Source organism: Macaca fascicularis, chromosome 1 (assembly GCF_037993035.2).
Source record: "Macaca fascicularis isolate 582-1 chromosome 1, T2T-MFA8v1.1".
Lineage (NCBI taxonomy): Eukaryota > Metazoa > Chordata > Mammalia > Primates > Cercopithecidae > Macaca > Macaca fascicularis.
This window is the reverse complement of record NC_088375.1, coordinates 45,761,503-45,786,640: the sequence shown is the minus strand read 5'-3', so window position 1 is coordinate 45,786,640 and position 25,138 is coordinate 45,761,503.

Sequence of the window (25,138 nt, the reverse complement as noted above, 5' to 3'; positions counted from 1 at the left end):
CTTGTATTCTTCCTTTCAGGGTGTAGAGCTTCCCCAGACCTCGAGTCGGTCCAGGGGCGCCAACTCTGAGCCAAAGACTGGAACAGAAAACCTTAGAAGTCTACCTGGTATTCTGTTTTACTGTGACTGAGCTGGCACTCAAACTATGGGACATATCTTTCCCACTATTCCCTCCCCTTTCTGCAGTCACAGGAGCCTCACCCAGAGACCATCACCAGTGGCCCACAGGACATTGTCAGGCTACTGCTGATGTTCCTTTAGGTCCAAGGGCTTGTCAGTCAGCTTGTGATAAACACTACCAGGCGTGCAACTCACCCTTCAAGGAAGTGGGCTCCCCTCTGTGGGCAGGCACCAGCTGAATTCAGGCTGGTTTTGATTTATCTGTGACAGAACATCCTTGAATTTAATCCAGTGGCTCACAATTGTTGTGCTCTCCCTCTCCCAAGTGCACAATTTCTCTCTCAATGCCACATAGCTGCTGTTGGAGATGGGAGAGGAGAGGCATCCCTGATTCAAGGCTCTTTCCTGCCATCTTTATTTCTTCTTTTCATGATATGAAGTTAAAACCAGGTATTTTCAGTGCTCATGTAATTTTTGTTTCTTATTAAGGTGCTTGTTTTGTCTAGGTAGTTGTTAAACTGATGTTCTTTCAGGGGGGCCACATTCAGTGAAGCCTTCTGCTTAGCCATCTTGTCCCTCTTCTCTGCTCCACCTTCTAATTTCAATAATTTTAAGCAAATTTTCTTCAAAGTTGCCTTATCAACAGGCTGCCACATCCTTTTGTTTTATGCATATTTTGATAACATATTCAAAAGATTGTATTTTATTATTTAAATTGCCTCAACACCTTAAATATGCGGGACCTTATCTCATGACAGGTAAAGACAGTAAAGAAACAAAATCATACTGTAATGATCTTTCAAAATATTCATGTCAATTTTATTCTCACATTATATTTTATTATCTCTAATTTCCATCTTCCTTGGAACATCTTAGCTATACTTTATTGTAAAATTTATAGCATAATCACTGTGTCAAGTTAAACAGTGTAAGTACACTGATTTAGTCATATTGCTTTAACCTTTAGAAATTACAGCAATAACCTCATAAAAAAATTCAGCAATTAGGCTCAAATTATGGCTATGTATTTTGCGTAATATTTAGTAGTTTATTAATTAATATGAGAGGCAGGTAATAAAATATGAATCCTTATTTTCCTAAAAAAAACTTATTTATGAATAAAACTCAGTCTTATTTTATAAGCGTATAGCCTATAACTTACTGACATTTTTTTTTTTTTTTTTTTTTTTTTTTTGAGACGGAGTCTCGCTCTGTCGCCCAGGCTGGAGTGCAGTGGCAGGATCTCAGCTCACTGCAAGCTCCGCCTCCCGGGTTCACACCATTCTCCGGCCTCAGCCTCCAGAGTAGCTGGGACTACAGGCACCCGCCACCTCGCCCGGCTAGTTTTTTGTATTTCTTAAGAGACGGGGTTTCACCGTGTTAGCCAGGATGGTTTCGATCTCCTGACCTCGTGATCCGCCCGTCTCGGCCTCCCAAAGTGCTGGGATTACAGGCTTGAGCCACTGCGCCCGGCCACTGACTGACATTAACAGACCCAGCCTGAATGTAGAGAATAGGTGTATAGATCATCCAATAACAATGCTTGTACATTAGTCATTTGTACACAGTAGTGGTAGTTGATACATACAATAGACAGACTGTTACATTTTTTGAAACAAACAGAGAAAATATCTCTTAAAGATTATAATGATTTTTTTTCACAAATTAGATATATCTTTTTCTTTAAGGTACTTCTAAGTGACAAATAAGATCACATGGAAGAATTATTATGAATCTCAGAGTACCAATTTCTGGTTTTAAAATGTATGATAAATGTTGAAATAAAGACTGAAATAAAATACAAATTTATAAAGGATAATAATTAAGGAAAATTTTATTGATAGATTTTTCTTATGCTAAACCTATTATTTGTTGGAACCATAAAATAATGTGAACAAGTCATTATATATGCTATTTTTTTTCTGTTATTCTACCTTTTAAAAAATGTATTACCTCAAAAAATAGAAAACTATTTCTAAAAGATAAAATCCATGTTTCTTTGTGGCTGCTAATAGTAAAGTATGAAAATGCTGTGATGTAGTTTGGCTGTTTCCCTCCCCACCCAAATCTTGAATTGTAGTTCCCATAATCCCCACATGTCCTGGGAGCAACACAGTGGGAAGGAGGTAATTGAATCATAGGGGTGTTTATTCCTATGCTGTTCTTATGATAGGGAGTGAGTTCTCACAAAATTTGATAGTATTATAAGGGGGTTTTCCCCCTTTGCTCAGCACTTCTCTCTTCTGCTGCAATGTGAAGAAGGATATGTTTGCTTCCCCTTCCACCATTATTAGGTTTCCTGTGGCTTCCCAATCATGTGGAACTGTGAGTCAATTAAGCCTCTTTTCTTTATAAATTACTCAGTCTTGGGTATGTCCTTATAGCAGTATGAGAATGGACTAATACAGTAAATTGGTACCAAGGGACTGGGATGCTGCTATAAGGATATCCCAAAAATATGGAAGCAACTTTGGAACTGGGTTACATGGCAGAGGTTGGAACAGATTGGAGGGCTCAGAAGAAGACTGAAAAATGTGGGAAAGTTTGGAACTTCCTAGAGACTCATTGAATGGCTTTGACCAAAATATTGATAATGATATGGACAATGAACATCAGACTCAGGTGCTCACAGATGAAGATGAGGAACTTGTTGGAAATTGGAACAAAGATAACCCTTGTTATACTTCAGCAAAGAGGCTGGCAGTATTTTGCCCCTGTTTTAGAGAGTTGAAACTCTGAACTTGAGAGAGATGATTTAGGATATCTGGTGGAAGAAATTTCTAAGTGGCAAAGCATTCAAAAAGAAGCAGAGCATAAAAGTTTGGATAATTTGCAGCCTGATGATGCAATACAAAACAAAATCATTTTCTGGGGATAAATTCAAGAGTGCTGCAGAAATTTGTATAAGTAACAAGGAACTGAATATTAATCACCAAGACAATGGGAAAAATGTCTCTGGGGCATATCAGAGACCTTCACAGCAGCCTCTCCCATCACAGACCTGGAGACCTAGGAGGGAAAAATGGTTTCATGGGCCAGACTCGGGGTCCAGCTCTGTGCAGCCTCAGGTCATGGTGTCCTGTGTCCCAGTCACTCTAGCTCAGGGCTAAAAGGGGCCAAGGTACAGCTGGTACCATTGCTTTAGGGGATGCAAGCCCCAAGCCTTGGTGGCTTACATGAGGTGTTGGGTCTGCAGGTGCACAAGAGTCAAGAATTGAAGTTTGGGAACGTCTGCTTAGATTTTAGAAGATGTATGAAAATGCCTCGATGTCCAGGCAAAAGTTTGCAGCAGTGGCGGAGCCCCCACGGAGAATCTTTGCTAGGGTAGTGCAGAAGGGGGATGTGAGGTTGGAGCTGCCACACAGGGTCCCAACTGGGGCACTGCCTAATAGAGCTGTGAGAGTAGGGTCACTGTCCTCCAGACCCCAGAAGGGTAGATGCACTGACAGCTTGCACTGTGTGCCTGGAAAAGCCACAGACACTCAATGCCAGACTGTGAAAGCAGCTGGGAGGAGGGTTGAATCCTGCAAAGTCACAGGGGCAGAGCTGCCCAAGGCCATGGGAGCCCACCTCTTGCATCAGCATGACCTGATGTGAGACAAGGAGTCAAAGGAGATAATTTTGCAACCCTAAGGTTTAATGACTGCCCTATTAGATTTCAGATTTCAATGGGGCCTGCAAGCCCTTTGTTTTGGCCAATTTCTTCCATTTACAACAGGTATATTTATCCATTGCCTACACCCCCATTGTACCTGGGAATTATGTAACTTACTTTTGATTTTACAGGCTCATAGGCTGAAGGGACTTGCCTTGTCTCAGAGGAGACATTGGACTCGGACTTTTGGTTTAATGCTGGAATGAGCTAAGACTTTAGGGGACTGTTGGAAAGGTATGTTTGTGTTTTGAAATGTGAGGACATGAGATTTGAGAGGGACCAGGGGCAGAATGGTATGGTTGGCTGTATCTCCACCCAAATCTCATCTTGAATTGTAGTTACCAGAATCCCCACGTGTCATGGAAGGAACTCAGTGGGAGATAATTGAATCATAGGGGTGATTACCCCCATGCTGTTCTTGTGATAGTGAGTGCGTTCTTACAAAATCTGATGATTTTATAAGGGGCTTTTCCCCTTTTGCTCTTCACTTCTTTCTCCTGTAGCAATGTGAAGAAGGGTGTGTTTGCTTCCCCTTCCACCATGATTATAAGTTTCCTGAGGCCTCCCCATCCATGTGGAACTGAAAGTGCATTAAACCTCTTTCCTTTATAAATTACTCAGTCTTGGGTATGTTCTTATAGTAGTGTGAGAATGGACTAATATGTACTGGAACCAATGATACAGTTTCAAAATTGTATTTGAAAAAAGTAATGAACCTTATTAAAATAAATTATTTGAATTACATTTTTATTCCACCAAAGCCAACATTATCACAAAATATCTGTTTTAAGAACCTCTAAATTCAATGTTTTATGGATCTGATAATAATATATAAAGGTATGGACTTACTAAGACAAACATGTTTAGAAACCTTTAATGACACTTTAAACACAAATTGTTTTATGTAATTTTATGTTTATCATAGCAAATGTTATTTTTACATATAGGTTAAGTAAGACTTTTAAAAATTATTCTAAATAAATATTCAACAATTTTTTTAAATTAGGGAATGCCTTGATATTTCAATCAATTTCCAATGTAAGTGTACATATTTTACTTGTGCCAAAGAACAACATACACTTTAGATACCACTATTATTCTTATTTTAAAGGTGAGACAATATTCAAATAATTAAAGGAATTTCTTCTATAAAAAAAAAAAACTAGCAAGAATTAAAACAAATGACAATGATCTCATTTTTGTTATATTGTTGGCATTTTGATTCACTCCAAACTTGTATACTAGTTTGTTATTTTACTCAAATATTTTTCATTAAGTTTAGAGAACTATTGCTATGACACATTCACTATTGGACACTACAGAATGTACAGTATTCAACAAAATGTTTAAATACCCAGATTTCCTCAGAATAAATATCTACAGAGCCTAACCAGTGATATACTCTGACTCAAGCCAGATATTCTCTCTGACATATTTTGAAGTGAGAAACAAATGTTACTCTACATCTAAGACAAAACCTTAAGAACTAAGAATTAAGCTGAGCAAACTAATTATAAAACTGAGTCAAAAATGTTTAGTTAAGTTGGAAAACCAGGGAGCCTAAAGCAAGCCAGAGAAGAGAGTCAGGGCTGTGCTGGGTGTAGCAGAGGCAAGTCTGTGGTTTACTTTCATCAGTCAGCACATCAGCCCAGCCTGAAGAAACAAGATCAGTTTGCTGAGACACTCATGCATTATTCCATATATTCGAGACGGAGTTTTGTAATTTTGTTACAGGACAACAAACTTACCGAATGAAAAATTGGTTAAGCATATAGGCAGCTTTCTTTACAGATGCCATCTATTCTGTAAGTTTTTATGCACAGCAAACCTAAAAAGCAGCATTCCAGAACTCATTGGTATTAATGTGTCATATGAAAGATATCTAACAAAAAAAGGTGCCTTGTAAATACAAAGTGAAGGCTAGAACTATTGTAATTTGTAGCATTTATGCTACAAGTGTGGTATTACTGATCTGAACCGAGTCTTTCTGCCTCTACATAACCAATAGGAACATACATGTTTCAGTCTCTTTTATTACCTCCATCTACCCCTTTTTAAACTTTATTGTTATCTAGATATGGAAGTTTGGAATACAAAACTATTGATACCATGAATACTATCAGAATTGTTAGGGTAGAAAGGATAATTGTTCAAGCAAGCAAATAAATTCTACTTTGCCACTGTATGTGTTGGTTAAGATACTGTAGCATTTAACTTTGGTGTGTTAGAGTCTACCCCAAAATTCAGTGGTATAAATAACACCCACTTGTTTAGGTCACAATTCTGGAGACCCGTGATTTGGGTTTAGTTCAGCTAAGCAGTGCATCTGCTGGGAGTGACTTGGCTCTTTCACGCATCAGCAGTCAGCTAGCAGTTGATGACTTTACTCACATTCTCACATTTGGCAATTTGTTGTCAACTAATTCAATGATAACAATGGTGTCTCTCATCATCCAGGGGGTCTCATCATCAAATAGGTTAGCTTGAATTGGTTCACCTACTGGCTATAGAGTTCCAAAAGTAGCAAGCATGAAAGCCTCAACTCCCCAATGCTTTGTAAGCTCCTGCTTTCGTCACAATTGTAATGCCTCACTGGAGGAAGCAAGTCACGTAACAAATTCTGATTCATGGGCTAAGACAAAAAATACCATTTGACCAAGAAATCCATTACTGGGTATGTACCCAAGGGAATATAAACCATTTTATTATAAAGACACATGCATACATATATTCATTGGCTCACTAGTCACAATAGCAAAGACATGGAATCAACCTAAATGCCCATCAATGATAGATAGATTGGATTTTAAAAATGTGGTACTTATACACCATGGAGTGCTGTGCAGCCATTAAAAATAAAAGCCGAGATCATGTCTTTTGCAGGGCCCTGGATTGAACTGGTGGTCATTATTCTTAGCAAACTAACTCAGGCATGAACACCAAATAACATGTGTTCTCACTTATAAGTGGGAGCTCAATGATGAAAACACATGAACGCACAGAGGAGAACAACACCACACTGGGGCCTATAAGAGGGCAGAGGGTAGAAAGAGGGAGAGGATCAGGGAAAAATAACTAATGGGTACTAGACTTAATATATGGGTGATGAAATAATCTGTACAACAAACTCTGATGACACAAGATTACTTGTATAACACACTTGCACACGTACCTCTGAACTTAAAATAAAATTAAAAATATATATAAAATAAAGTAAAATAAAATTAAGACAAAAGAAAATAGACTCTGTCTCTGATTACAGAGGAGCAATAATTTGACCACAAATAGGAGAGCTCTAACTCAAGATTAACAAGTAGGCAAATTTGTTATCTCATGTAACTAGAAGCTCAGAGATAGAGTATCCTTGAAAATTATTGACTTAGGAGCTCAAAAATGACATAAACAGTCTTTCAGGTCTTTTCTAACTTGAAGAAATGCTCATGGCATATAAAGACCTGTAAAATAATGACCAGAGCAGGTCCAGATGTCTCCTTTCACAAAGAAAGAATAAAGACATCAGGAAATGGGAACGGGAAATAATTTCTGATGAATGGGAAAACTTTCCCAGAATCCCCCAGGGATCTCTTTTTATTTAACATTGGCTATATTTGTGTTACAAAACCACTCCTGAAACAATCCTTTCATAGGAGATGAAATCATCACGACTATCTTAGACTGAACAGGTAGCAAGGGATGGATTAATTCAACAATGATTAATTGCATACCTACTCTGCAAGTGTTCTATGTTAGGCGCCTGGGATGTAACAACAAATGCAATAGTTTCATTTCTCATGGAGGTCACAATCTAGTCAGATAGACATATAATAAACAAAACACATATAATGTACTACTGATAATAAAAGCCACTAAGGAAGGAAAAATGGGGTAAAATGAATATGGAAAGCCAGAGAATGGATATTTTGTAATAAGAGTGTTTAATAATGTCTTATTGATCAGGTAACCTTTGATCAGAGACTTGTAAAAATGAGGTACTATGCCATATGGTTATCTGAGAGAAATACTACCCCTGCAGAGGGAAAATCCCTTGCAAAGACCAAGTCTGAAAGAGGCCAGAAGAAAAGAAAAAAAGGCCAATGAACTTGGATAGAATAATCTAGGGTTAGAGTGGTAAAAAACAAAAAGTTAATGGAGATAAAATCACATAGATCCTCGTACACTACCATAAGGTTTTCATATGTTCCTCCAATTGAAAGGGAAAGGCATTTGAGGATTTTGAATTAAATTATAACATATCTGAATATATTTTTGTATACTCTGTTATGTGGATAATAGACTATATGGGACAGGGGCAAGGTTTGAAAAAGCAGAACATTACAACACTCTAGGTAAGCAACAGTGGCATCTTTGGCCAAGCTAGTTATGACAGAGAGGTGTTATGATTCTAGATATATGTTAATGATAGAGCAGAGATAATTCGATGATGAATTTGATGTGCATTATAAAAGTAAACTCTGAGTTGTATATTCCTCATTTATAAAAGAACACATATTTCACAGTATTGTTGTAAAGCCTATATGGTATAATTTATGTAATGTTATATTCAATAATTTATTACATCCAGCCTTTCATCTCACCCTAAGGGATTATAATTCATTGTGCTAGTACATTGAATTTTTAGCTAATAGGTATTTCACATACCATAAAACTTCTAAATTAGGAGGTAGGGATGGATTTGAGTAAACCTTGGGAAATAAAGTTTAAAACTGAGTTTAAAGGTCAGGAAGGTATGAGCAGAAAACAAGAAGGCAAATGAAGTGTAATGAGATAGAAGTATTTGCTTCTAGGTCACATTGTTTTTATTGTTCTTTATTACTGATAATGTTAACTGGTTACCTATAGAGGTTAAATAACAAAAATGCTCCCTTCTTCATCAGGTCTTATCATTTGGGATGAATTGTAACTTTTCCCAAGGGCTCCAAATAAAATACCTGTGAAATATTGTAGTGTAATCTCGAATTCAGCAGACTGGTTCATATGACACTTTTCCTGGCCCATATTCTTCCTAGCAAGCAGACAGTAGCAATATCTTTATCAATACATTTTGCTGCCTTTCGTAAGCTCAGCTTTCTGTAAGGCTACTTATTTTATCTGACAACAGTGTGATTTTAATAAAACCATTTGTTATCTGAAATGTTAAATATTATTATCTGTCTTTTTAAATTAATTTTTGCAGTTATACTTAGTGTGTCACAAAAATCATTCCTTACAATTTCTACCTCTGCATTATTAGTATAAAATATGCGAAAAGCTGATATAAACGTATTTTCATATCTATGGATTTAGTTTTAGGGTATAGAAAGTTTTACTAAAACTTTCACTATAATATGGAATATTTTTTGTCCTCAATAAGATACTTCCTGATAATATGGTCACATTATTAGAGGTTTAAATGACCTTTCAGAGAAGCTACTTTTCTATGAAACATAATTTTATTCATCAAATTTGTATTTGTGAACTACAGTAATCTATATATATTTCTTCATGATGTACAATATTATGTCATCTTTACTGTAGGCATAGATAAAACTGATAAGAATTTAATTTTGTTCATTTTAATAATATTCCAGCAGAGATCTTCTTATACAGTCTCTCTCTCTCTCTCTCTTTCTCTGTGTGTGTGTGTGTGTGTGTGTGTGTATGTGTGTGTCTGTGTGTGTGTGTTTAAATTAATTCTAACCTAACAAATCGGGACATAAGTTCATTGTTTCAGTTTGAGTTAAATATCATAGCAAATTTTTAGCACTCAAACTTTATATTCAAAGATAGATTTTGGCTACTGACTGCGTAGCACTTTAAGATAAAATGTGTTTATTTAGAAATTATCTTGACTGTTTTAATAAATCAGTGGTGTTAAATGTCTTGAAAACAACATAAGTAGGCAGCATATAAGTTCTCTTTTCCACAGTGTCAGCCAAGCTCTGCAACTACATACATCTCAGTGCCACAGTATTTATAGCTTATAGAAAACAGGAAAGAAATGGTGTTAGCTTCTTTATAGAATCATATGTAGTCTCAGCAAAGCTGGAATAAAAGGATACCAACTTTTTGAGCATATGACAGTGATTTCAAAATTCAGACGTGTACATGTATCATATAAGTTGAACAATAAAATTATCAACAGTCAACCATTTTTACCCTCATTAAATGGTAGTTTCCTATGGTTCAACCTAAAATGTGTGAAAATCTGAATATATGGAAAATCTAGGATAATATTCCATCTCTACTATGTTATTGTATATATGAAAAGTTAATAAAATTCTGAGAACATATAAATAAAAATAAAGTGAAGTAGATATAAAAATCATCAAAATATTGAAAACCACAAATAACATTTATTATAATTCTTATTCCCTTAGTGAGTCCAAATTACTTAATATGCTTCATGCAACTTTTTCAAGTACAAGCTATTCTTGTAATTTCTTGTTGATGTTATTGACTTTCATGCTGTAATATGCAATATTGGCTTTATGCAATTTGAAGTCCTGAAGTTTGTCCTTAACATCTCTCTTTCCCTTTGGATGTAATTTTCCTCCCAGAGTCAATTCTTCCAAGACACATAAGAAAACATATTCTCCTTTTATCCTTGAATCTATAATATTATGAAATACATATTTGGTCTTCCCTATTTCCTGACATACAACTCCTACAACCCTTGGAATATCCAAAGCGATGTCTTTTTGTATTTAATGATTTGACTAATGGCTCACAGCTCTAAGGTAGCTTCAGGATGGAGACTGGTCACAGGAGTTTTATGTCTGATGTTCAAGTCTATAATCTACCTTTTTTTTTTTTTTTTGAGACGGAGTCTCGCTCTGTCGCCCAGGCTGGAGTGCAGTTGCTCACTGCAAGCTCCGCATCCCGGGTTTACACCATTCTCCTGCCTCAGCCTCCCGAGTAGCTGGGACTACAGGCGCCCGCCGCCTCGCCCGGCTAGTTTTTTGTATTTTTTAGTAGAGACGGGGTTTCACCGTGTTAGCCAGGATGGTCTCGATCTCCTGACCTCGTGATCCGCCCGTCTCGGCCTCCCAAAGTGCTGGGATTACAGGCTTGAGCCACCGCGCCCGGCAAGTCTATAATCTACTTTGAGTTAATTTTTGTATATGAGGTAACATCAGAGTCCAGTTTCATGATTTTGCATGCAGATATCCAGTTTTTCCAGCATTATTTATTGAAGAGACTGTCTTTTCTCCTCAATTTAATATATATGCATTCTGTTGTCTCTGGAATCTGTATTCTGTCCATTGGGCTATATGTCTATTTTTAGGCCAGTATTATACATTTTTATTACTTTTATACTTTAAAATCAGGATGTGTGATGCCTCAAAGTTTGTCCTTTTGTTTTATTCTATAGTTAATTGACATATAATAATTGTACATATTTTTGGGAGTACAGCGTGATGTCTCGGTGCGTGCATACAATGTATAATAATCAAATTAAGGTAATTAGTATATCTTTAATCTCAAACATTTATCATTTCTTTTGGTGACAAAAGTCAATATTATCTCCTCTATTGATTTTGAAATGTGCAATGTATTATTGTTAATTAAAATCACCCTACTGGGCAATGGAACACTAGAACTTAAGCTCTTTGTCTAATTATGACTTTTTACCCATTGGCCAATCTTTCCCCATTCACTCCACTCCACTACCCTTCCAAGACTCTGGTAAAAACTGCTTTACTCTATGAAAACAACATTTTTAGATTCCACATATGCGTGAGATCACTTGGTATTTGTCTCGCCCGTCCCTGGATTATTTCACTTAGCATAATGTCTTCCAGGTTTATCCAAGACATAATTAGAAGTTGGGAACTTTCAGCCCATTCTCCCAATTTCCAGGGAGGGCATTAGTGCTGAAGGTTAAGTTGACGGTAAAGGCCAATGATTTAGTCAATCATGCCTATGGAACGAAGCTTCCATAAAAATCCAAAAGGACTGAGTTTAGATGGACAGATAAACATACAGAGATTCCTAGAGTGTGTCTCCACTGAGAGGGCATGAAAGCTTCATGCTCTTTCCCACATAACCTCACCCTATGCATCTCTTTATCTGTATTCTTTGTAATATTTCCATAGAGTTAATCAGTAAATGTAAGCTAAGTGTTTTGCTGATTTCTGTGAGCCTCTCTTGCAAATTCATCAAATCCAAGGAGGGGATAGTGGGAACCCCAATTAATAGTTGATCAGTCAGAAGCAGAGGTGACCACCTTAGGATTGGTGTCTGAAGTAACAGCAGTCTTATGGGACTAAGCCCTCAACCTAGAGGATCTGATGCTGTTTACAGGTAGATAGCATCAAAACTGAATGGAATTAGAGAGCACTCAGCTGGTGTCCACCGCAGAATTGATTGATTGCTTAGTATGTGGAAATACCCCTGTATATCTAGGATCACAGAAGCATTATGTGTTGTGAATGGAAGAGGACAGAAAAGCAGTTTGGTTTTTCCTTTTCAGAGAAACCTATTAAAGACTCTTTCTGCCCATATTAGATGACAAAAAGAAAACCTAGAATTTGTTGATTATTTCAAACTGGAGGGCAGAAAATTTTAGTTGGAGTCCTGCCCCAGAAATCTGAATCCAATGTAAATAGACCATTAAGATCGAAAAAGGCAGAAGTAGGGAGCAGTAGCAGGAATAGTTCAGTTCCTTGATCACTGCTACCAGGTCAGACTCAGAATTATGTTTTAAACAACTCTCAGTTATATTTGTATTAACACTTCAAATTTAAGCTTTGTTTCAGAGGGAGCAAAGACCTTATTCAAGAATGCCAAATAAAAGAGCAACCAGTATAACTACAAATCATTTACTGCTTATGAAACATACATTTTTATTCACATTGCTATTCAAATAATTTCATTAATTGAATAGTTAAAGGGCCATGCACTTAATTAACATGGCTCCTTAAGTAACTTGAGAACCAATAAGTGACTTACCAGCCTATATAGGGAAGATAGGCACTGCTGTTTTTTTTTTTTTTTCTCACATTTTGATAGTCTATGCAGTGTCTTTGATTGCCCTTTACTCCTGGCCTGTGCATAAAAATGATATTTTGCTCATGAAAATCCTTCATCCCAAAGAAGCTAATGAGGTTAGGGTATGATATGGTTTGACTGTGTCCCAACCCAAATCTCATCTTTAACTGTAGCTCCCATTATACTCACATGTTGTGGGAGGGACCTGGTGAGAGGGAATCGTGGGCGCGGGTCTTTCCCATGCTGTTCTTGTGATAGTGAATACGTCTCATGAGATCTGTTCTTTTTATAAAGGAGAGTTCCCCTACACAAGCTCTTTTGCCTGCTGCCATATAAGACTTTCCTTTGTTCTTCCTTCATCTTCTGCCATAATTGTGAGGCCTCCCCAGCCATGTGGAATTGTAAGTCAATTACACCTCTATCCTTTATAAATGACCCAGTTTCTGGTATGTCTTTATTAGCAGAGTGAAAATAGACTAATACAGGGTGACTTATGACATAGGTGAGATGGTCCACAGTCAGTTTGGTGCACTCCAGGGAAGTACAGAGAGATTGACATCATGGTTCTTAATGACGGTGAGGCAGGCTGTATTTTTATGCCAACTGGGTGTTTTAGACACAACTTACCTTTTATTATTCTAGGGTTACATCACTCTTACTACTGCCTTTAACATTCTGATAAACAAATGTGAGCACAACAGATATTACTCTTTATATATTAAGCACAAACAGGTGCTTTTCTCTTAGGAGCAATAGTCTATCTTTATCAAAGCCACAAAGGATATGAACAGACACTTCTCAAGAGAAGACATTTATGCGGTCAAGAAACGTATGAAAAAAAGTTCATTATCACTGGTCATTAAAGAATGCAAATGAAAACCACAATAAGATACCATCTCACACCAATCAGAAAGGCAATTATTAAAAGCCAGGAAAAAACAGATGCTAGCAAGGCTGTGGAGAAATAGGAACACTTTTACACTGTAGGTGGGAGTGTAAATTAGTTCAGCCATTGTGGAAGACAGTGTGGCGATTCCTCAAGGATCTAGAACCAGAAAAACCATTTGACCCAGAAATCTCATTATTAGGTACATACTCAAAGGATTATAAATCATTCTGCTATAAAGACACATGCAAATGTATGTTTATTTCAGTACTATTTACAATAGGAAAGACTTGGAACCAATACAAATGCCCATCAAAGATAGACTGGATAAAGAAAATGTGGCACATATATACCATGGAATACTATATAGCCATACATTAAAAAAGTGAGTTCATGTCCTTTACAGGGATCTGGATGAAGCTGGAAGCCATCATCCCCAGTAAACTAACAGGGGAACAGAAAACCGAACACTGCATGTTCTCACTCATAAGCGGCAGGTGAACAGTGAGAATACATGGAGACAGGGAGGGGAATATCGCACACCATAGCCTGTCAGGGGTTGGGGGGGCAAGAGGAGGGAGAGCATTAGGACAAATACCTAAGGCATGTGGGGCTTAAAACCTACATGACATTCATAGGTCAGCAAACCACCATAACACATGTATACCTGTGTAACAAACCTGCACATTCTGCACATGTATCCCAGAACTTAGAGTAAAATAAAAAAAATAAAAATAAAAAAGAAATTAAGAAAAATAAATAAAAAATAAAACCTTATCTATGAATTGGTAGCCTAACAAACAACTAAATAGGTATATAAGTTTAGAGGATAAAACATGTTTGCATTTTTTTTTTCCAGGAAATGCTTCACAACCAACAATTCAGGTGAAACATTCTTTAAATGATGTATAAATTATAAATATCACATGTGGTTTTCACTATACTAATGTCCAGAGTCTCATACATTTTCTAAGACCACTTAATGTTCCGCACAACAACTCAGAAAACTGAGACAGTTAGTATTAGAACCATGTCTTCTGTTTCTCCTAGAGTACAGCAAAGTATAAAAAAAATTTCTGAAGAATGGCTTAAATTGTATGATAAAAAGTTTTTCTGAATAAAAACTATATATATATAGTAATTAAAGATGAAAATCACTGTGGGTGTTGATAAAATAAATAAGGTAGAATGACAATTGTGTAGTTAAGGATAGAAGCTGAAAATGCCGTGTGCTTTACAATAAAAGATAAAGGCTTTAGTAACTCAATTAGTTGCACAAACAAGAACTCGGGCTTGAAGAAATGACAGGGAAGAAATAATGGAAGAGACATCAAAAAGGAAAAAGCAAGACCACGATCTAGCAGTGAGAAAAAGTCAGTCAGTGGGGATCAATTTGTCAGGAAAAATTTTACATTTTTATTCCATGGAGCTGACATGTTATCTGCAAATAATCTGTACATAATCAGTTGTATTTTGTGGCTTTCCTCTCTTAAAATTGTTACATAACAAAACCCAAAGTAACATTCATTTCTTCTTGGGACCATGCGAACAGTTGCCTAAATGTCTGGATCAAAGATTAGCGTTCCTTGTTCACAAAGCAGTCATAGTGTTGATTAATCCTTGACAAGACCAACAACTCCTACTTTTGGAGAAGAATGAACAACTTAAATTATTTTAGCATATTTGAGTAGATGTTCACAAAATGCCTGATCGCCTAAGATTATACGTTTTCAATATCTACTTTTAAAAAGTTTAGTTAGTGAATTTCTTTCTTTCTTTTTGTAACTCAGGCCCTCCATTATGGACAGTTAGTGTAAACATTTTACTTATGGAAAATTCTAATCTATCATATTGTTCTAGAGGTTAAGAAACCATTGATCATTTCCATTGCATTAGCTTTGGACAATTATAGTCCAAAGACATGGTTTCACGCTTTAGATTGGCTCCTTAGATAATTGAGTTCAGAGTTTAAGACTATTGTTTAAGCTTGGTCTATGTTTTCCCATTTGAATGTAGGGCAAAAGACAAATATATGAAAAGACAAATATTATAAAAACACAGTATTTATTATAATGGACAAGTAGACTGAAAGTCTGAAAGGTCTAGTTCATAGAGACATAAATCTAGGAGGCATAAGTTCTGTTTTATTTTTTCTTTTTTTTTTTTTTTTTAACAGTTCTTTGAGAGTGTGAAATATTTCCGCTAGGACTTTTTCACACATACACTTTACTTTCAGATAGCTAGTAGTAATGGGAAAGTATCATAAGAGAGCATGAAGTCTCAAGGAGGGAGAACACTGAACTGAAAGAATCTGACAAAATTATTTTTGGTTAAGGACCATCTTCTACTTAAGAAATGTATATTTTTGCTACTCAGTAGCACCCATTTAAGATCAATTTTGTTACTATTGTTTTTCACTGTTCCTTAAAATTAGGCTGTATGGAAACTTCATAGTCATTGAACTAGCTCTTTTCTGATTGGTTGTTATAAAGGTTTTATGTTGCAGTTGTAAGTCAAAAGATTTAACTATAGTACTGTAGAAGTGTAGAGTATATATTAAAAACAAGGGTGTTTTTTTTTTTTTTTTTTGCTGTGTTAACAGAAAATGTTTATTTAGATAGAAAAATGCTTTCAAATGACACCCAAAAAGGTAACACTTCAAGGAATACATACATTAACTGGAATCATTAAGAAAATACAAGTTTTAAAAAGGTTTTAAAAGTTGGAAATATTGAAAATATAAAAACTGAGGAATATTTACTTGTGATAGTTGAATAAAAAGGTCTTTAGTGTGTTTTTAATATTGAGTGTCAGGAAGTAATAATGATACATCCTCATAATCCAATTAATTGTCTTTATTTTTCAAAGTGATAATTAAACATTGGCTTAGGGAGTAGTACAGTTTGGTAATATTTTCAAGCTACACTTTTAATATTTGTTTTTAACTTTAAGCAAAAATTATATTTTGTGTGTATGTGTGTGTGTGTGCTAAAAGCAAACACGGAGGCCAGGCACAGGGGTTCAAGTCTGTAATCCAAGCATCCTGGGTGGTCATGGCAAGAGGATTGCTTGAGCCCATGAGTTCACAACAAGCCTGAGCAACATAGTGACACCCCATCTCTACGGAAAAAAGAAAAATAAAGAAATTAGCTGGGTGTGGTGGCAGGTTGCTATAGTTCCAGCTATATGTGAGTGAAAGAAGGGTCAAGGGAGCAGTGAGCCATGATCATGCCACTGCATTCCAGTCTGGGCAGCAGAGTGAGACTCTGTGACAAAATAAAATTTTAAAAAAGAGGCAGGGCATGGTGGCTTACGTCTGTAATCCCAGTACTTTGGGAGGCCGAGGCAGGCAGATCACGAGGTCAGGAGATCGAGACCATCCAGGCTAACACGGGGAACCCGTCTCTACTAAAAATACAAAAAATTAACGGGACGTGGTGGCGGGCACCTGTAATCCCAGCTGCTAGGGGAGGCTGAGGCAGGAGAATGGCGTGAACCCAGGAGGCGGAGCTCGCAGTGAGCCGAGATCACTCCACTGCCTCCAACCTGGGCAACAGAGCGAGATTACGTCTCAAAAAAATAAAAAATAATAAATAATAATAATAATAATAAAAGAAGAAAGCAGACATGGTTAATGTGAGTGAGAAACCAGGTTCAATCTCCATGGTTCACTTAGCAAATAATTCAAAATATGATGATACTTCTGGTAATAGAAAATAAATTAAGGACCATCTGCTGCAATTTGCATATCGGTAAGATTGATTCAGACTTAAGTGGTCTGAAGACTGATAAAAGTTTAATTACAAATGCAGCAGTAGTGTTATTTTTTGGACACACTTTACATGCAAAACATGTCACGAGTATATCTTCTCGCATATTAGCATAATATACTTTCTTTTCCATCTCATTTAGCAAATAGCAGCACGTCCTAAAGTCCTATGAACAGGTGGGCCAAAATCAATTATGTTTTATATACTTTATATGTTATTTTAAACTTGTTTATGGTAATGAATTTTTCAAAGAGTAGATAGTGGAGCATGTAGATCTGTTGAGAGGGCAACAGACTATATATTACTCGTATAAGAATAATTTTAAAAAATTTTGACATTTCATATAAATGCATTACCTTCCTCTATTTTTTCGGTTAGTTTTTGTGTATTTGAATTACACAATTAAATATCTGGCTTGTCACCTTGATTGCAGGTATCTCATGGTTTTCTGCCTTCTGGAACAGTTTTCCATTTATGTCAAAACTTATCTAGGAAAAATTAGGTATGAATACTTAGCCATGTGTGCATGTGACTTTAATACCATGGATTGTGAGTATTTTTTTGACTTAGACCATAAAATTACATATAGAAGATGTTCAATAAACATTTATTGAATAAATACTATTTTCATTGTGTTCAACAGTAACTGAGATCATACATTTTATAAAAAATAAAATTATACATACATTGAAATTATTATTTTTTTAACATCTTGAAGGAATCATTAGTTTGAAATAATTTGACAATTGGCAAGATTGTAATTTTAGGAAAGTTAATTGTTTTTTTTTGTTTAATTTTGGTGGGAAAATTTCCCTGCTAACCTTGTTGTTTTTGAATTTTGCATTTAACAGTAATCTGCAATATCAAGTCAATTCTTATACATATTTTGGGGTTTCAGTAGAGAACTACCAATTGCAACTAGATTTAGTTTATTGTGGTGATTGTATCAAGAAACGGTGATATACCAAAATTCCAACTACTTTTCAAAATGTATATAAAATAGAAGTTCTAGGTTGTTTTACTTCACTGAAAAGTTTTTTAACAGATGCGGTGTATTACTGTGTAAGGAAGTACAGATTAAGAGTAAAGAAACATGGTTTCTAACACTGACTTGGTCACTTAACCACCAATTTTGAATTTTTTCATACAGTAGTGGAGCTAAATACTATTTTACCTATTTGTAGTGTTTGGAACAGTACCTGATAAATTAATTTTGGTGAGAAAATTTTATATTTAGTTACCAGAAGCTAGTTGGTAAGATGAATTTCACATTTAAAAATTTGTGGATAATAATTCTAAACAGAAAAAATGATACCATACTGCAGAACACAATAAATATTGAGAGGAAATACCATATGAACCTGGTTTATATATGATAAAGAAAATATGTCATTTAGAAAATGGAACATTTGGGGTTTTAATCAGGAGGCAGAGGAGAATGTTCCACATAAAGAGAAAACAAAATCTTTATGTGTATACGTGATATAGGATCCAGGAAAAAAAGGAAAATCATACACAAGATTTTGTTTGGTTAGGTTTTGCTTTCTTATTGCTTCTGGCTGGGAAGCTATAAACAATGACTCTGAGATTAAAGTGAAATAGGAAAACAGTGGCTAGAAATGTATTATCTTAGGTGAAAGATAAATGATTTTTATTTGAGCCTCCATCACATTAATTATTATCAATATACATAAATTGTATTGTATCTATTATTTCAGTATGAACAAGAAAGTATTGTTATTATTTTGCTTTTCCACTTGCATAATGCAGGCAAGGCATCACCCTTTTAAACTGTCCTTGCATTAATTTTTATAAATAATAATTCCATAATTTATAACACAATGTTATGAAATTCACACAATGATTCAGGCCAATGCCTTAATTCTCAGAATTTTAAAGATAATAATTTATTTAGTCTTTATGAAAGCAATTATAATAAATAGTTCTATCTTCATACCTCCTAATAAGTTTATGCTTTACACTGGAATGTTAAATGCGATTTTATTTTTCTCCTTTATCTCTTCTAATTGTGGTACCTGGCTTTGATACATAGTTAACTTAAGACACATAGTTTTTACAACACATATGGCACTAATGCAGCCAACTACAGTCTCTATTATGTAACCTAAAAAATAACTATTTTTTCCTATGCTGAAAGAAAGCATGACCAGTTAGTACTTACTGAAAGTGAATAAACTGACCTCAAGATAGCAAATTCGCAAGAAAATATCATGAGATATTTCAATTCAATGTGGTTGTTAAATTATACTCTAATTATAGATTTATAAAACCACCTTATACGAAATTTTATTATTAGGAGTATTTGAAATATATTTTTTCTTTGTCATAATAGATATTTATAAAAATATACTTTAGAAAAAATATCCGAAATACAGACAAATTATTCACAGTAGTGCTTAAGTAGAAATAATCTATATTTTATATGTATGCCAAATATTAAAATAAATCATGTCCATTTAATTGGTCATTATGTAGCATTTCTTTCTTGAGTATTATGCTTTTACTACTACTTATGATATAATATTTAGTCACACTTAATTACTACTTAATCATATAATTAATTAATATTCTAAATTTAATAATTTATAAAATTACAATTAATTTTAAATTAAATTATTAAATTTAATGTAATTTTAACTATTAATCAATAAAATTATTAAATAAATAACTAATATTAAAAATAATATAAGGCCGGGCCCGGTGGCTCACGCCTGTAATCCCTGCACTTTGGGAGGCCGAGGTGGGCGGATCACGAGGTCAGGAGATCGAGACCATCCTGGCTAACACGGTGAAACCCCGTCTCTACTAAAATACAAAAAATTAGCCGGGCGCGGTGGCGGGCGCCTGTAGTCGCAGCTACTCGGGAGGCTGAGGCAGGAGAATGGCGCGAACCCGGGAGGCGGAGCTTGCAGTGAGCCAAGATGGTGCCGCTGCACTCCAGCCTGGGCAACAGAGTGAAGACTCTGCCTCAAAAAAAAAAAAATAATAAAATAAAATAAAAAATAATAAAATAAAAATAATATAAATAGTAAAAGCAGAAAAGAATATATTTACTAACTAAAATATAGAGGCAGTACAAACAGAAAGGTGAGAAACAAATTGTTAAATTTCTAATTCATTTATTCTTATAGTTGTAAAGTTTATATATTTTTATTGGAGCAATGTAAGCATAGAATTTTTTTACTTATTCCTATTATATGCAGAGAGAAAGACAAGTGGGTGTGTGGGGAGAGAGAGAGAGAGAGAGAACTATCAAAGAAAACTGAATTTAATATAAAATTATAAGTTGATTTTATTTATTTTTATCATTATCTTATTTTGTTAGTTTAAGGAAACTTCAGATGCATATATCTATTTACTGTTTTTCATTCATGACATATTTTCAAAATTTCTTCTTGACTTTTTAGTAGTCCAGTTTTATTTGTCATCAAATTAATTTCTTATATTTAATAATGTAATAAAAATTAATGGACCCTCTACTAAAAACAAAAGCTTCAATATGACTATAGATTTCATCTACCAGTATGGGACCCTTCTCAACAAACTTGTTCTTTTCTTTCTCTACCAGAATTAACTAATACTCTGTCTCTTTCCCACTATATATATATATATAAAATATATATAATAAATATATATGAAAATTTCATATATATGTATAATTTTCTTATTCCTAGTAGTTGCTCTAGGGTTTATCCTATGCATTTCAATTTATCAGATGCTATCTCAGATTTAAATTAATTTAATTCCAGTGGGATATCAAAATATTACTCAAATACTTCTCTTTCCTTTCATTTTGTGTGCCATTATTAGTATGCACTTGTATTTGTAAGAGCCAAACTCAATAAATTATTATGATTATTACTTTATATAATTTATATGTCTTTAATAAAAAAAGTGGCTTTTAAACGGTTCTCTGTCTCTTTACCTGATTATGTTGAAGCCAGATTTTAAGTTTTTACTTTGTTTTGTTTTTGCTTCATAAAGTATCTTCCTAAATGTTTCATTTCCTGATTCACTCTAGCAAATAGTAAAGAAGCAAAGTAACTGGACTATAGGTTGTTGCTGTGATGAAGCTACTGGCCTTATCTTCATTGCTTACCATTAAATCTCCATTCTTCTTGAGAGTGCCCTTAAGCTTGAACTTCTCTATGCTCTGTTCAAAATAAAGGTAGTTCCCTTGAGAAGGGGTTTATCACTCTATTTTAATATGGTATGTGCCTTTCCCTGGTCACGCTCTATTTACTACTGATCACCCTCGAGTGCAGAGGACAGTAACCTGCTTTTCTAAGAGTGCAGGGCGTTGGTAGTCTCTGGTCTTCGTGGTGATTTGGAACGAGGGTGATCAGGACCTCCGTGTTTTTAGCTGGCTGCACCTTGGGAAGAGTCTCTGACCTATGAAAGGTGGTTGCGTGAATGAAGGGAATTCCCAATCTCTTGGCTGACGATAGTCTTCTGAAATGCAGCCTCTCCCATCCAGAGCTGGTGACTGGATTAAAAATACTGGTAATGTTTCCCTCAAAAGAAGATACTGTAGGCCTTTACTAGGAGTAGGGGGGAAGGAAAAAATATTCCAATCTTCATGGCCACACTCAACCACAGTGGAGCTTCCATATCCTGAGCTGGGAGGTGTGGGTTCTGAGAAGGGAGAGAGCAGATGCAGGCACATGTCCCACTGACCTTTCACGTTCTTGCCAATATCTAGCAGATTTTCTTGAATAGCTGTTTATTCCTTTGCTGTATGCCTTTAGGAATATTTCTGGAGATGTTTTATTTTTAAAACAATTTTCATCATTTATGGTTGTTTGCTGAGAAGTTTGTCTCCTCATACCACGTATCAAGTCACTCACCTCTCTCTAATTATTTTTAATTACTAAGTCTATTTAAGATCTTACACAATAAAAATATTTGCTCAATGCGCTCAATTTTTAATTTCTATGAAATATATCCTCATACATCTGCGATAAGCTGATATAGTTTGTATATTTGTCATAAACTCAATGTACCAAAAAAGTTTTCTAACATAATAGTTGTTGCTGAAAATCAAATTATAATTATTGATCTCAGTTATAAGAAAAATGCTTATTCTGTGATAATTCCATATTTTTCTATTATGATATTGTTTTTATTATGTAAAATATTAATATGTATGCTTTTTTATTTATGTTAAAGATTAATATTTATGCTTACAAAATATTGCAAAGAAAATATTAAATATTAAGTACTACTATTGTAATACAAATTATTTAAAAATTTTCTCATGACTGCTAAAATATGATTCACTTCTTTGTATTGAACATAACTCAGACCTGCCTACATATACTAGCAAATATATCTCATATTACTCAAAGCTATGACTAGCACCAAATCCAATTTAGTTAGAGTCATTAGTATCTTTGGAGTTACAAGTATCTCAAAAACAATAGATACATTGTTTGAAAAATAGAAAAGTTGTTGGAAAATGGAAGCAAATCTTTTTTTTTTAAACCTTAGTTCTTGGGGCATGAGTTAATAGTTTTACCTTTCTTCGTTCCCTGAAAAATATTGGTCCCAATAAAATGACCTTTCAAATTTTCCCTAGAGCAGGGTGTAGACCAGAGGTCACAAATCCCTAGGCCATGGACCAGTACCAGTTCGTGATGTGTTAGGAACCAGGCCACACAGCAGAAGGTAATTGGCTGGTAAGCGAGAGAAGCTTCATCAGTATTTACAGCCTCTTCCCATTGCTCACATTACTGCATTACACATTAATGGCTGAGCTCCTCCGCTTGTCAGATCAGCAGTGGCATCAAATTCTCATAGGAGCGTGAACCCTATTGTGAACTGCACATGCAAGGGATTTAGGTTGCGTGCTCCTTATGAGAATCTAATGCCTGTTGATCGGGGTGAAGCTGAGGCAGTGATGCTAGTGTTGGGTGGCAGCTGCATTAACATTAGCACAGAGACAGATTAACATTGACTGCACAGAGACCACATTTTAGTCTGCGTGTGGCCTGTCCATAGTTTTATTTACCACTTCCATCCATTCCTCTTTCCCACACTGTGCACTTGTCTCAGTCACAGTTTTGGTAAGTCCACAAGCTAACCCTAGCCACAGTGAGTAAAAAACAAATTTCACACTGGAGAGTCTCTTCAAAAAGAGGGAAAGACCCAATTTTGAGATAGCAGGAGACTCTAAGACTGCCAACAGAAAGAAAACTGCATTTAAAAGAAAATAACAAGAGTCCCACTTAAATTTCAGGTCCATTGCAACAGGTGATTCACGTTCTCTAAGATAGTTCTGTACAACATGTGGTGACCAGCTAGCCAACCAAGCCATGAAACCTTCAAAATTGCCTTGCCACATGGAGACTGAGCACCCTGGATTAAAAAAGAAACCTTTAGAGACTTTCAAAAGAAAAAAAGTATGAACACAAAGAACAGAAGCAATTATTGAAAGTTGCCACTTCATCAAATGCATCTGCACTGAGAGCATCATTCTTAGTGACTAAGGCCATTGTTGGTAGTATCTGGTCTTCTTGGTAATCTGGGACATGAGTGATCAGGACCCCTGTGTTTTTAGCTAGCTGCACCTCAGGTAGAGCCAATGACCTATAAAAGGTGGCTGAGTGAAGAAAGGGGATTCCCAACCTCTTAGCTGAAGATAGTCTTCTGGAATTCAGCCTCTGCTGCCCAGAGCTGTGGGGGGATAAAAAATTGCTGGCAGTTTTCCCCTTAATAAAAGATACTGTAGGCCTTTACTATGAGTTAGGCAGAAGGAAAAAAAGAGTCCAATCTTTTGACCACACTCCATCACAGTGGAGCTTCCATTATCCTGAGCTGGGTGGTGGGCGTGCTGAGAAGGGAGAGAGCAGATGCTAAAGCTAAGAAGCCCTTTATTATTGGTGAAGAGTTTATCCTGCCTGCTGATAAGCACATTTGTTGTTAACTTTTAGGAGGGGCTGCATTTCAAAAGGTGGCATGTGTTAGTCTTTTGGTTAGCACCATAACTAGATGAATTGATGAACTATCAGAGGATATTGAGGCATAATTGTTAGAGAGGATTAATGAGTCACTGTGGTACACAATCCAGGTTGAGGAGCCTACCAATGTTGACAAACAAGGCAACAATGCTTGTTTTTGTGTAATATATTTTTCAGAAGGATGTGCATAAGGATATATTATGTGCACTTCTATTGTCAACCAACACCACAGCTGCAGAACCATTCAAGTCTTTGAATGATTACATATCAGGAAAACTGAATTGGTCAATTTGTGTCAGTATATGCATGGATGGAGCAGCTGCCATGACTGGATGGCTTTCTAGTTTCACTACTTGGGTCAAAGAGCTCGCTTCTGAAAGTGGGTCTATGCACTGGGTATTCCATAGAAAAATGCTGGCTAGCTGGAAAAAAAAAAAAAAAAAAGAAAATGTCACCTGAACTTAACAGCGTTTGGGAGGATATGATTAAAATTATCAACCATATTAAAGTACATGCCCTTAACTCACGTCTGTTCATGCATTTCTCTGAAGAGATGGATGCAGTGTACACACATCTCTTATACACAGATGTGAGACGGTGAGATGGCTTTCTAAAGGTCAATCATTGGCTAGAGTTTTTGAGTTATGAGAGCCACTCCAGCGATTTCTTTTAGAAAAACAGTCACCACTGGCGGTACATTTCAGTGACACAAAATGGGTCGCAAAAACTTGCTCAC